This window comes from Desmodus rotundus, chromosome 2 (assembly GCF_022682495.2).
Source record: "Desmodus rotundus isolate HL8 chromosome 2, HLdesRot8A.1, whole genome shotgun sequence".
NCBI classification, from domain to species: domain Eukaryota; kingdom Metazoa; phylum Chordata; class Mammalia; order Chiroptera; family Phyllostomidae; genus Desmodus; species Desmodus rotundus.
Genome location: NC_071388.1, coordinates 182,715,537 through 182,727,898, shown reverse-complemented (window position 1 = coordinate 182,727,898; position 12,362 = coordinate 182,715,537). Strand labels below are relative to the sequence as shown.

The 12,362-nt window shown below is 39.7% G+C and overlaps 1 protein-coding gene across 1 annotated transcript in view; it reads right to left on the bottom strand.

The window, feature by feature from the left end:
- Nucleotides 1-12,362, bottom strand: part of FAM117B (family with sequence similarity 117 member B) — a 105,363-nt gene that overhangs the window by 41,591 nt on the left and 51,410 nt on the right. The gene's annotated exons all lie outside the window — the stretch shown is intronic.

Here is a 12,362-nt window from a genome sequence, read left to right as displayed (position 1 = left end):
CACCGGACAACTTGCAGGACCAGTAGATGCTGAGCCTGTTTGGGGCTTAGGCCTCACACAGTCAAAAGCCAGCTCATAGAGCCTGGGTGGGATATGTTCCTTCCCAGGTGCTAGCCCTTGGGACACTGTGACCCTGTGCAGTGCACCTCACCGGTCCTGGACCACGTTCTCTAGCCCTGAGAGCAGTGTGTGGAGGCTGGGAACAGCACATGGAGGCATAAGCTGGGGAAGTTCCTCTGCCCCAGCGGCACAGGCAGCCTTGAGCACCAGGGCCCCACGGATGGAGCTTCCCCTGCATAACTGTCCAAAGTGAATTGGCAGCACACCCCATACCCCAGGAGAGAGAGAGCTGCAGGAAGCGATGGTTTTGCTGAAACCCACAAGTGTACACACACCAGAGAGAGTGAGCCTGAGGATGGAAACCTGTTTGTCTAGCCATCTCAAGCTCCAAAAGGACAGATAAGCAATAATGGTGAACTTCTAGTCATTGATTTGGTTTTTAGCCTTTTTTGGGAGCACGGGCATTTCTGTGCTTTGCAGAAGAGGAGGGCTGGAAGGAAGCAGGCTCCCAGGCCCCTCAAATTTGGGACCCTGCTGATAAAAATCTTTTTCCTTCCCCACAAATCTTCCCATTATGCTTACACACTGTAGCAAATGGTTACCTCAGGCTTCCCAGTACACTAACATCCTTTCAGTATAAGAGATTTGCTGTGAAAGGCAAGAAGCACTCATATCAGATGCACAAATGGATGATGGATGCCAGAAAGAGAACAGAAAAGCTTTAAGTCAAGTGGGATGAAAAAGCAGCTCTGTGCTCTGGCTGGTGTGGCTCAGTGGATTGAGTACTGACCTATGAACCAAAGGGTTGCCAGCTGGATTCCCAGTAAGGGATGCACAAGAAGCAACCACACATTGATGTTTCTCTCCCCCTCTTTTGACCTCTCTTCCCCTCTCTCTAAAAATAAATAAAATATTAAAAAAATAAATAATAAAAATGTTTTTACAAAGAGAAGTAGCTCTGTAAAAAGGTACAGGATTATAAGAGGCAGTGGATTCCTCTAGCAGGGAAGTTGAGGTTACTGCTTGTGTAGAGTGGGAATTCAGGTGAGTATGTGAGATTGTGTGGGAGGGGAGCTTACATTTGGGTTCTGAAGAGCTTTACTGAGAGAAGAATTCAAAAGCTCTGATGATGTTTTAGAAAACACCACATGACAACTGTTAGAAAGAACATGAGTATGCTTGCAGCCTGAACACCAATGGATCAGAAGGAGGGATCTCCAGGGAGTTCTAAAGACATAGCAGAAATGATGGACTTCCCTAGGGTAGCTGGTTACCCTGCCTGGTTGAGTTCTAATCAGGATATATCACATTTATCTAAGTTCTCTCCTCGGGGTTTTTTGGGGAATACATGATTCTTAGTGACCTGAAGAGACAACTTCTCTACTGGTTCTGGTTTCCTTCCTATAGGGAACTATTCCATGCGTGGGAAATGTAGCCCAGCTCCCACTTCGAAAAGCAAGTGGGTGCGAGGTTCGGCAGGCAGGACCCACGCCCATGGACAGGTTCTCCCATGGGGAATCAGGCCTGCATTGTACCTAGGCTGCTATGAGACTTGATTTTCCTAAAACTCCCTCACCCTGAATTGAGGCAGCCAATGTTTACTGAGTATCCTTAACTTACTAAAGTCTGTGCTAAACCACCCAAGTATGGAGTGTAACCAGTTCAACCACTTTCCCCCTTGAGCTGCAACATCTTTCTCTTTGAAGTAATTAGCAGTATTCTGTCTTTTGTTGTCTGTAAAAGGTAATCACCTACAGTGAACCTGTGCATAGTAAATGAGGACCATCCTTGATGTAATGTGCCCAGAAAAGCAATAAAAGCCTGTCCAGGCAGGGGTTAGCACTCTCTCTTGGGCTCTCTCTAGCCCTCTCAACCTCTCTCACTTAGAGAATGGCCATGCCCTCCCTTTTTCTCCACAGGATTTCTGTAGTCCGTGTGTATTTATCTATTGCTGCCACAACACAGGATCCTGTTGGCCAGAATCCGCATCACCTTCGATCACCCGTTTTGTATCTTAATTGTCTTCCAGTTTTGCTCTCCCAGTTTTCAGTATTCCTCAGCTAGTTCCTGATAGCCCCTTTTTTTTCTCCTTCGTATCTTATTCTTTATCCACCACAGCCAAGAGCACACTCAGGAGTGGAGAGCTGGCTGAGAAAGCTCAAAATCTCCAATGAAACCATGACTCAAGTACCAGTTGCTTCATGGAATGATAAGGATCACTTCTGCCAAAAAAAGCTGAGCTGAAGAAACTTAAGGTTCTGCAGCACTCTGCCTTCCTCCACTCTTTCAGCTTCTTCTCCTCCTCCTGTCCCTCTCCTCTCCCTCTTCCTCTTTTCTACTTCCTCCTCCTGCATCTTTTATTTCTCTGACCAGTAACCAACACTTTGGTCCAGAACTTCATTTCTTATTTAGTTAACTCTATTCTTTCTACTCAAAATAAATCTACCTTTCTTTGCTTTCCCCACCAAGCACTCAATATAATCACTGGCAGCTACATAATTTAGGGGAAGGGGGGTTAGTGCAAAATGTATATGTGGGGATTCATACTTAAAAAGCAGAAAAAGCACTTAAAATTTTTTTTTCATTTTTGTTTGAGTACAGTTTTCTGCCTTTCCCCCCACCCCCTTCCCACCCCCCCTTGTTATTGCCCATGTGTCCTTTATAATTGTTCCTGTCAATCATTCACCCTTTTCCCCCATTATCCCCTCCACTCTGCCCTCTAGTCACTGTCAGCCTGTTCTCAATTTCAGTGTCTGGTTATATTTTGCTTGCTTGTACATTTTCTTGACTAGGTTCCAGTTAAAGGTGAGATCATATGGTATTTGTCCTTCACTGCCTGGCTTATTTCACTTAGCATAATACTCTCCAGTTCCATCCATGCTGTTTGTTGTAAAGGGTAGGAGCTCCTTCTTTTTTCGTGCTCTGTAGAATTCCACTGTGTAAATGTACCAGAGTTTTTTGATCCATTCATTTCCTGATGGGCACTTAGGTTGTTTCCTGCACTTGGCTATTGTAAATAGTGCTGCCATGAACATATGGGTGCATAAGTTCTTTTGGATTGGTGTTTCAGGGTTCTTAGGATATAATCCTAGAAGTGGAATCACTGGGTCAAAAGGCAGTTCCATTTTTAGTTTTCTGAGGAAATTCCATACTGTTTTCCATAGTGGTTGCACCAGTCTGCATTCCCACCAACAGTGCACTAGTGTTCCCTTTTCTCCACAACTTCTCCAACACTTGTTGTTTGTTGCTTTGTTTATGATGGTCATTCTTTGTTTATGATGACCAGTGTGAGGTGGTATCTCATTGTGGTTTTAATTTGCATCTCTCTGATGGCTAGTGATGCTGAGCATCTTTTCATATGTCTCTGGGCGCTTTGTATGTCCTCCTTGGAGAAGTGTCTCTTCAGGTCCTTTGTCCATTTTTTAATTGGGTTTTTTGTCTTCCTAGAGTGGAGTCGTGTGAGTTCTTTATATACTTTGGAAATCAAACCCTTGTCTGAGGTATCATTGGCAAATAATGTTTCCCCATACGGTTGGTTCTCTTTTCATTTTAATGCTGTTTTCTTTAGCTGTGCAGAAGCTTTTTATTTTGATGAGATCCCATTTGTTTACTCTTTCCTTTATGTCCCTTGCTTTAGGGTACAAATCAGTGAAAGTATTGCTATGTTGAATATCTGAGATTCAGAAAAACCACTTTTAAAGGTACTAAAATACAAAACCTTTCCCTTTATTTTGAACTCTCCCCCCACTTCAACCTGTAAAAAGTAACAAAAACATATGAACAAAAATGTGGTTCAAAGGAAAGTAACATCACAGGATGATCTGATCAATTCCTAACTGCACAATCATGAACAGCGTTTATGCGCCAGGCACATAACTTCTTTAGTAAAAGGTTTATGTTTGCCCTAAGTCCTGTCTACTGTTCCTGTGCACCTAGGTTAAAAGTACTTTGAAATACCAGAGTAATAACACTTTTTTAAGATTCTTCAAAGGCATATAACCACCTTCCTTCCAGCTGAGAAAGGACAGTAAGAAACAAGGAAAATTCCTTGGCAAGTAGAATAGGGAAACTGAGACAGAGAGCTGAACAAACTGGCTTAGCAATTTACAGCCAAATACAAAATGTCACCTCCCCAGAGGTAAAATCTAGGCCTCACTTGTGTTTTAGCTCCAGGCCCAGAAAAGCTGCAAAACCAGATGAGTGATACCAGAACCAACTCCAATGACTACCCTTTGCCCTGTCACTAACCAATTAGTGGAGACCATCACCCTGACAGGCCACACCTGGAAAACTGAAGAACATTCTACTCAAACCCTCCTGAGACCTCCCCTAAATTCCTGCCTGCCAGAGAATGATAAAAGTCTCAAGGTAAAGGACCACAGTTAAAATGAGGTATATGAGGCAGACTATGAGGTAAAGATGCGATAAGGTACATAGGGGCTTCAAAGGTCACTACAGGGCAATGAGAAGTTTAGTTTAAGAAAAGTTATTTCTGGTGATAGCTTATTATGGGCTAGACCCCTATTTTAAATTCTTTGAGGGAGAGGCAAAAGTTTCTAATAAGCCTGAAAAGTCTTAATTGACTTCCACTAAAAATAATTCAAATGCTAAAGTCACACATTTTGGGGAGTCCTGTTCTGAAACCCTACAATAACAAAAAGCGATTTGGCTTGTTAGCACCAACAGAAATGTCTTTTTTGTATTCATGCAATTATCCCATTCTTTTCTCATAAAATTCCCTTGCCCTCACCCTGCAATCAGGACACTATTTAAGTTTCTGGAATTGCAATTCTGTGATTCCAAATAAACCCTTATTGCCTCTCATTTTGGCTTTTTAAGGTTAAGATAATTTTAACTTTTTCCCAAAATATTTCCTTTCTTAAATTGGCCCTTTATAATTTCTGTTTACTCTGTATGAAGAAATAACAAAATAATAGCCAAAGCTCATTTATTTATCTACAAGTTACAAAGAAAAATAGAATTTTAAGACCCTTTTAACCATTATAAACAGCGTGAAAGAGGAGTCAGCATGCCCAGCAAAGACCAGCTTATGATGAGAAAAGCATGGACAATAAAGCAGGGCCAATTAAGAAGGAAATCTTGGACAAATAACTCCAGAATACTCTACTGATTTTATTTTCCACAAATTATCACTATTTTTTTTTAAACCCTGAGTAGGTCGCAAACTCTTTTCTTAAATATTGTTATATACATTGGGTGATGGGTCAAGGTCATGACTAGATGCACATTGTATATGACTAATGAAATAGTAAGTCATAAGATTTAAGCTGTCAGTTTGGTTATAACACGTGTTTCGTAACGGCGTGTGATATTTGATAATAAACTGTATCTGAGAGATACCGCCAAGTCTGAAGTTATTATTGGTATAGTTTCCCCACCCCACCAACACCATGAACTTTGAAATCAGTGTTGTGTGGTTTTTTTACTATTGAAAATGAGTGGAAAAATACTGATTTAAAATAATCCAAGAGATGTTGAAGAACTTCAGCAAATGTTACTCAAGTGTGATGATGAGAATGTTAAGTAAGAGTCAAATGTAAAAGTGAAAATGCTTTAGAAGATGAAGATTATGTGGAAGTGTGTTCAGAAGATTTGGATACTGAGCAAGATACTTCTAGTGAAGAAAGGGAAGTTGAATTAGATGTGAATGAAGAGTATTTTCTTAGATAGGATAAAGAATCAAAATGGAGAAAAAATCCAGTAAGAAAAAATACAAAAGAGCCACAGAAACTTGGCACAACTTTGTCACAAATGATTTTATCTAATCTTATTCTCTATAAGTAAAACAAATTTATATCTATTTCATATGATATAAGATTTCAGGGGGGAAAAAAAGCCTTCAAACACACCCGAGAGGACTTCATCACCCTCCGGATGTGGCTTACTTTTCATTTCTTTTTTTAAAAAAAATAATGTATCTTATTAATTATGCTATTAATTGTCCCATTTCCCCCCCTCTATTCCCCTCTGCCCTACACACCCCCTCCCACCTACATTCCCCCCTTTACTTCATGTTCATGGATCATACAGGTAAGTACTTTGGCTTCTCCACTTCCTATACTATTCTTAACCTTCCCCTGTCTATTTTCTACCTACCATTTATGCTACTTATTCTCTCTACCTTTTCCCATCCCTTTCCCTCCCACTCCCCCCACTGATAACCCTCCATGTGATTTCCATTTCTGTGATTCTATTCCTGTTCTAGTTGTTTGCTTACTTTGTTCGTTTTTTTTAACTTCAGTTGTTAATAGCTGTGTCTTTTTTGCCATTTCACTGTTCATATTTTTGATCTTCTTTTCCTTAGATATGTCCCTTTAACATTTCATATAAGGGCTGGGTGATGATGAACTCCTTGAACTTAACCTTATCTGGGAAGCACTTTATCTGCCCTTCTATTATAAATGATAACTTTGCTGGATAGAGTAATCTTGGATGTAGGTCCTTGCCTTTCATGGCTTGGAATACTTATTTCCAGCCCCTTCTTAAGTGCCTAAGGCAGGTTCTGCTGAAAGGATGGAAGAGCCCGACTGTCTTGGAATATGCAGGTAAAAATGCCTGCAAGGTTTCTTTCGAGAAATCAGCTGACAGTGTAATGGGAACTCCTTTGTAGGTAACTGAGTCCTTTTCTCTTGTGGCTTTTAAGATTCTCTCCTTGTCTTTAATCTTGGGTAATGTAATTATGATGTGTCTTGGTGTGTGCTTCCTTGAGTAAGCTTCTTTGGGACACACTGAGCTTCCTGGACTTCCTGGATGTCTATTTCTTTTGCCAGATTGGGAAAGTTCTCCTTCATTATTTGTTCAAATAAGTTTTCAATTTGTTGCTCTTCCTCTCCTCCTTCTGGTACCCCTATAATTCGGATGTTGGAACGTTTAAAGATGTCCTGGAGGTTCCTAAGCCTCTTCTCATTTTTTTTGAATTCTTTTCTTCATTCTTTTCTGGTTGGAGTTTCTTTCCTCCTTCTGGTCCACACTGTTGATTTGAGTCCCAGTTTCCTTCCTGTCACTGTTGGTTCCCTGTACATTTTCCTTTATTTCACTCAGCATAGCCTTCATTTTTTCATCTAATTTGAGACCAAATTCAACCAATTCTGAGAGCTTCCTGATTACCAGTGTTTTGAACTGTGCATCTGATATGTTGGCTATCTCTTCATTACTTAGTTGTATTTTTTCTGGAGCTTTGATCTGTTCTTTCATTTGGGCCATTTTTTTCTTGTCTTGGGGTGCCTGAGCCATGAAAGGTTAAGTGCCTAAGGCAGGTTCTGCTGAAAGGACTGACGAGCCCAACTGTCTTGGAATATGCAGGTAAAAATGCTGGAAGAACTTGTCCCCATGTAAAAAGCCTACCGCATCCACAACTGCGGTTCCTTGGAAGAAAGTACGTTCTGGGTGGAAGGGATTACTGCTCTTTTCTTTCCAAGTTTTCCTCCTGCCGCATTCCTTCCTTTTCATTTCTTTCATTCTTTTAAAATATATTTTATTGATTATGCTATTACAGTTTCCCACTTTTTTCTCCCCTTTATTCCCCTCCACACTGCACCCCCCTCCCACTAGTATTATTCCCCCCCGCCCCATTAGTTCATGTCCATGGATCATACAGGTAAGTTCTTTGGCTTCTACATTTCCTATACTATTCTTAACCTCCCCTGTTTATTTTGTACCTGCCATTTATGCTTCTTATTCCCTGTACCTTTTCCACCAACTCTCCCCCCACCCCCTCCCCACTGATAACCCTCCATGTGATCTCCATTTCTGTGGTTCTGTTCCTGTTCTAGTTCTTTGCTTAGTTTGTTTTTGTTTTTTTAGGTTCAGTTGTTGATAGTTGTGTTTGTTGTCATTTTACTGTTCACAGTTTTGATAATCTTTTTCTTAGTTAAGTCCCTTTAACATTTCATGTAATAAGGGCTTGGTGATAATGAACTCCTTTAACTTTACTTTATCTAGGAAGCACTTTATCTGCCCTTCCATTCTAAGTGATAGCTTTGCTGTATAGAGTAATCTGGGATGTAGGTCCTTGCCTTTCATCACTTTGAATACTTCTTTCCAACCCCTTCTTGCCTGCAAGATTTCTTGGGAGAAATCAGCTGATAGTCTTATGGGCGCTCCTTTGTAGGTAACTGTCTCCTTTCCTCTTGCTACTTTTAAGATTCTCTCCTTATTTTTAATCTTGGGTAACTTAATGATGATGTGCCTTGGTGTGTACTACCTTGGGTCCAACTTCTTTGGGATTCTCTGAGCTTCCTGAACTTCCTGGATGTCTATTTCCTTTGCCAGATTAGGGAATTTCTCCTTCATTATGTTTTCAAGTAAGTTTTCAATACCTTGCTCTTCCTCTTCTTCTGGTACCCTTACAATTCAGATGTTGAAGATTTAAAGTTGTCCTGGAGGTTCCTAAGCCTCTCCCCATTTTTATGAATTCTTCTTTATTCATTCTGTTGTGGTTGAATGTTTATTTCTTCATTCTGCTCCAAACCATTTGATTTGAATCCTGGTTTCCTTCCATTCACTGTTGATTCCCTCTATATTATTCTTTATTTCACTTTGCCTAGCCTTCACTGTTTACTCTACTTTGCAACCATACTCAACCATTTCTTTGAGCATCCTGAATACCAGTGTTTTGAACTCTGCATCTGATAGATTGGTTATATCTCTTTGTCGCTTAGTTTTATTTTTTCTGGAGCTTTGATCTGTTCTTTCATTTGGGCATATTTTTTTTGTCTCTGCACTCTGTTAATGTTGTAAGGGTTGGAGCCTTAAGTATTTGCCAGGGTGGGTCAAACCACTTGGCCAGGTTGTGGTGCTGTATATGGGGGACGGTCAGAGAGTGAACAATGCGGCTTGCTCAGCTCTCTGCTGGCTTTCAGTCACTTTCCCTGCTATCCACAAGCAAATTGGGCCCTTCTGGTGCTGATTCCCAGGTCGGTGGATTTGTGTACCTTCCAGGACCCTGTGGGTCTCTCCAACAGACTCTCTTGTGAGGCTGGGAGTTTCTTCCATCACCACAATGCCCACAGGTTTTTTCAGTCAGTGGTTTTGAAGCTTTATTTTTCGGCTCTGGAACCCTGGGTTGTGCCATGTGTTTCACTACCCAGTTGTTCCTCCCAGTTCATCCTTGCACAAATTTCGGACCGTCTGGTTCACCAGCCACTGCCTTGCCCACCAGGTCCTCCAGCTGCCCACCTTACCACGTGTCCTCTCTGTCCTGGCTGCCCATTCCCACCCCTCCTACCAGTCTGAATGAACGTTTCTTCTTTAACTCCTTGGTTGTTGGACTTCCATACAGTTCGATTTTATGGCAGTTCTGGATATTTTTTGTTGCATATTTGGTGTCCTTTTGGTTGTGGGAGGAGGCAGTGTATCTACCTAAGCCTCCATCTGGGCTGGAAGTCCTTATCTAATCTTACTATATACCAATAAATCCATCAATTTTATCTTGGTTTTCATGAGAAAGAGATGCTAAATGAATAGACAAAACCAAATCAAAAGCATCCTTAGGCCTGTTATATCTAGCTGGTTTACATCACAGCTATTGGCTAGATTTGCAGGATTTATGGGCCACTGATGGTAGTGGGATTGTATGTTTTAGACATGGTATCTTTATCTCCATTTAGATGTACTCCTAATTGTATCAGGTTTGATGACAAACTTAACTGATTAGAATGCCTGAAAGTAGATAAATTAGTGGCCGTGAGAGACATTTTTTTAGCATTTGCAGAAAATTAGTAGATTATGTTATTACTCAATGGGACAGAATTTAACAACAGATGAAATATTACCTGGATTTAGAGGCATGTGGGTGTATATTCTAGCCAAGCCCAGGAAATACAGTATATAAATTTTTGCTATGGTTTATTCAAAAGTGTTTTACAAAGGAAATCTTGAAATATACACCAGTGAGCAGCCCAAAGGTCCTTACTTGATTAGTAATTAACCAGCAGATGTAATCCAAAGACTTGCAGAACCCATTTACTCATCAGGATGTAATATTACAGCAGATAACTGGTTAACCAATATAAATCTTACTTCTGACCTGAAAAACAAGCAGTTTTCATATGTAGGTACTGTTCATAAGAATAAACCCCAACTACCCCCTGAATTTGTGTCTTCTAAAAACAGGCCCGAAAAATCCAACTTATTCGCTTTTGGTGCAGATTGCACACTTGTATCTCATATATCCAAAAGTGGAAAAACACAATTTTAATTTCAAGTATGTGTTTCGATGATGCCATAAATTTAGATTCACAAAAGCCTGACATAATAGAATATTAGAGCCAGCCCTGGCTGGTGTGGCTCAGTGGATTGAGTGGCCAGCCTGTGAGCCAAAGGGTGAGCCAGTTCGATTCCCAATCAGGGAACATGCCTGGGTTGTGGACTGAGTCCCTGGCTGGGGGCATGTGAGAAGCAACCACACATTGGTATTTCTCTCCCTCTCTTTCTTCCTCACTTCCCAGCTCAAAAAATAAATTAAAAAATAAACAGAAAACATTAAAAAACAGAATGTTACAACCAAACTAAGTCAGTAGTTGACACTGTGGACCAAATGATAGGTACATATAAATGTGGCCAGAAACACCGGAAGATGGCCTATAGTTATAGTCTACCCAATTTTGAATATTGTAGAAATAAATGCTTAGACTATTCACATGCTGAACAGCAATGTGAAAATAAGGCACAACATATTTATTAGAAATCTCATAATGCAGTCAGTGTCAGAACACATAAAAAGGTGTTCAGGAATCGCTACAGCTGTGCATAGGCCTTTACACCTTAAACTTCATCCATTTCAAACATAAATTGAAGGAAATTCTAACGACAACATAGATATGGCCCTCTTAACAAGCAGAAAAAAAAAAGATGTGTTAGGTGCTATGCATCCAAAATGAGTCGCTTATCATAATAGTTTTGCTAGTGAAGATTCTGAGTAATTAATGTTAAAGACATTTTTGGTTGTTTTTTTAAAAAAGCAATATCAATGTTTCCGTTATTTGAAAAAAAAACTTTTATTCTTTGTTTTTATATTTATTTGCTTAATAATTTCTATATTATAACTGAAAATAAAAAACATGTATTTTTATAAATATAATAAATGCAAATTTGCAGTTTTAAAATTTTTTTTTCACATTTCAGCACATACTAGTAAACAATGTATCTCTTGGATACATGCAACCTACACTGTAACTTTTTTGACTATGACCTACACAGCTTTAAAATATGAGTAACAGATTTGTAGCATGAGCCTTTGTGTAAACTTCCTGCTTATTAGCATATATTTTACTCCTAAACAAAACTGTTTAACATTCCCATTTCACCAAGTAGAAGCAGAAATAATGACTTTTGGTGCCTTAAAAAAATATATTAAAATCTGAATAATTAAAAAATAACTGGATTCCTGAACCAAATTACTCAATCATTCAAAATTATTCATTGAGCACCTTTAACAGGCATTCTATTAGATGTTGGGGATCCAGTTCAACAGTGGTAGATAGACCTAATACCCTGAGCATACCACTCAAGTCGAGATTCTGAGTGGGCAATAGTTAAAGAGTTGCCACTTTACAAAATATTGTTTCAAGAAGGCTTGTTTTTGTCTAGAGTCTGTATTTATAACAAACCCCAGCACACCAAGATTTATAGTTCTTGGTTTTTGTGTTTTCTTCTTAAGTAGAATAAAAGCTCCTTGAACAAAATGAGTGCATTGTAGACAACTGTATATTCATTAGTGTTGCAAGATGAGTGTATCGAGGCAGGCACTAAGTGACTCTCATGTAAATGAATATACATCAATACAAGTCAAATAGAGATTTTTCTTGATGTGTTTCACAGTTCCTATTGTCTCTGTGATGGTTACTGGTTCTTCCCTAAGAATAATGGAGTAGTAGTTTACACTATTACAGAGGCAATCACAGAAGATTCTGAAACTCAGTAAAGCAACCAATGAGAAGTCAGAGATATGAATGAGGTGGGGTGGCTCAGAGACAGAAAAGAATATTTGGAGAATATTTATTTAAATTTGGCAAGAGAAGGAAAGAGTGACAGAAAAGGGCAGGGATATAAGAACATTAGATGGGAATTGGAAAGCCATTTAGTTTTATTCATTTATTGTATGAATGAGAAGAATTTTCAATACCACGTAAGACTTATTCCATAGAGGCTGAATTAGAGAAAGATGAACAGAATGAAGGCTGATACCAAGGGGAAGATGCTGAAAGCCAGAGAGGAGAGTCAGAACTGGAGGAGAAATGAGAGGCTAACTGATGACTAGGGTTTAGGGAAGTAATATGTTG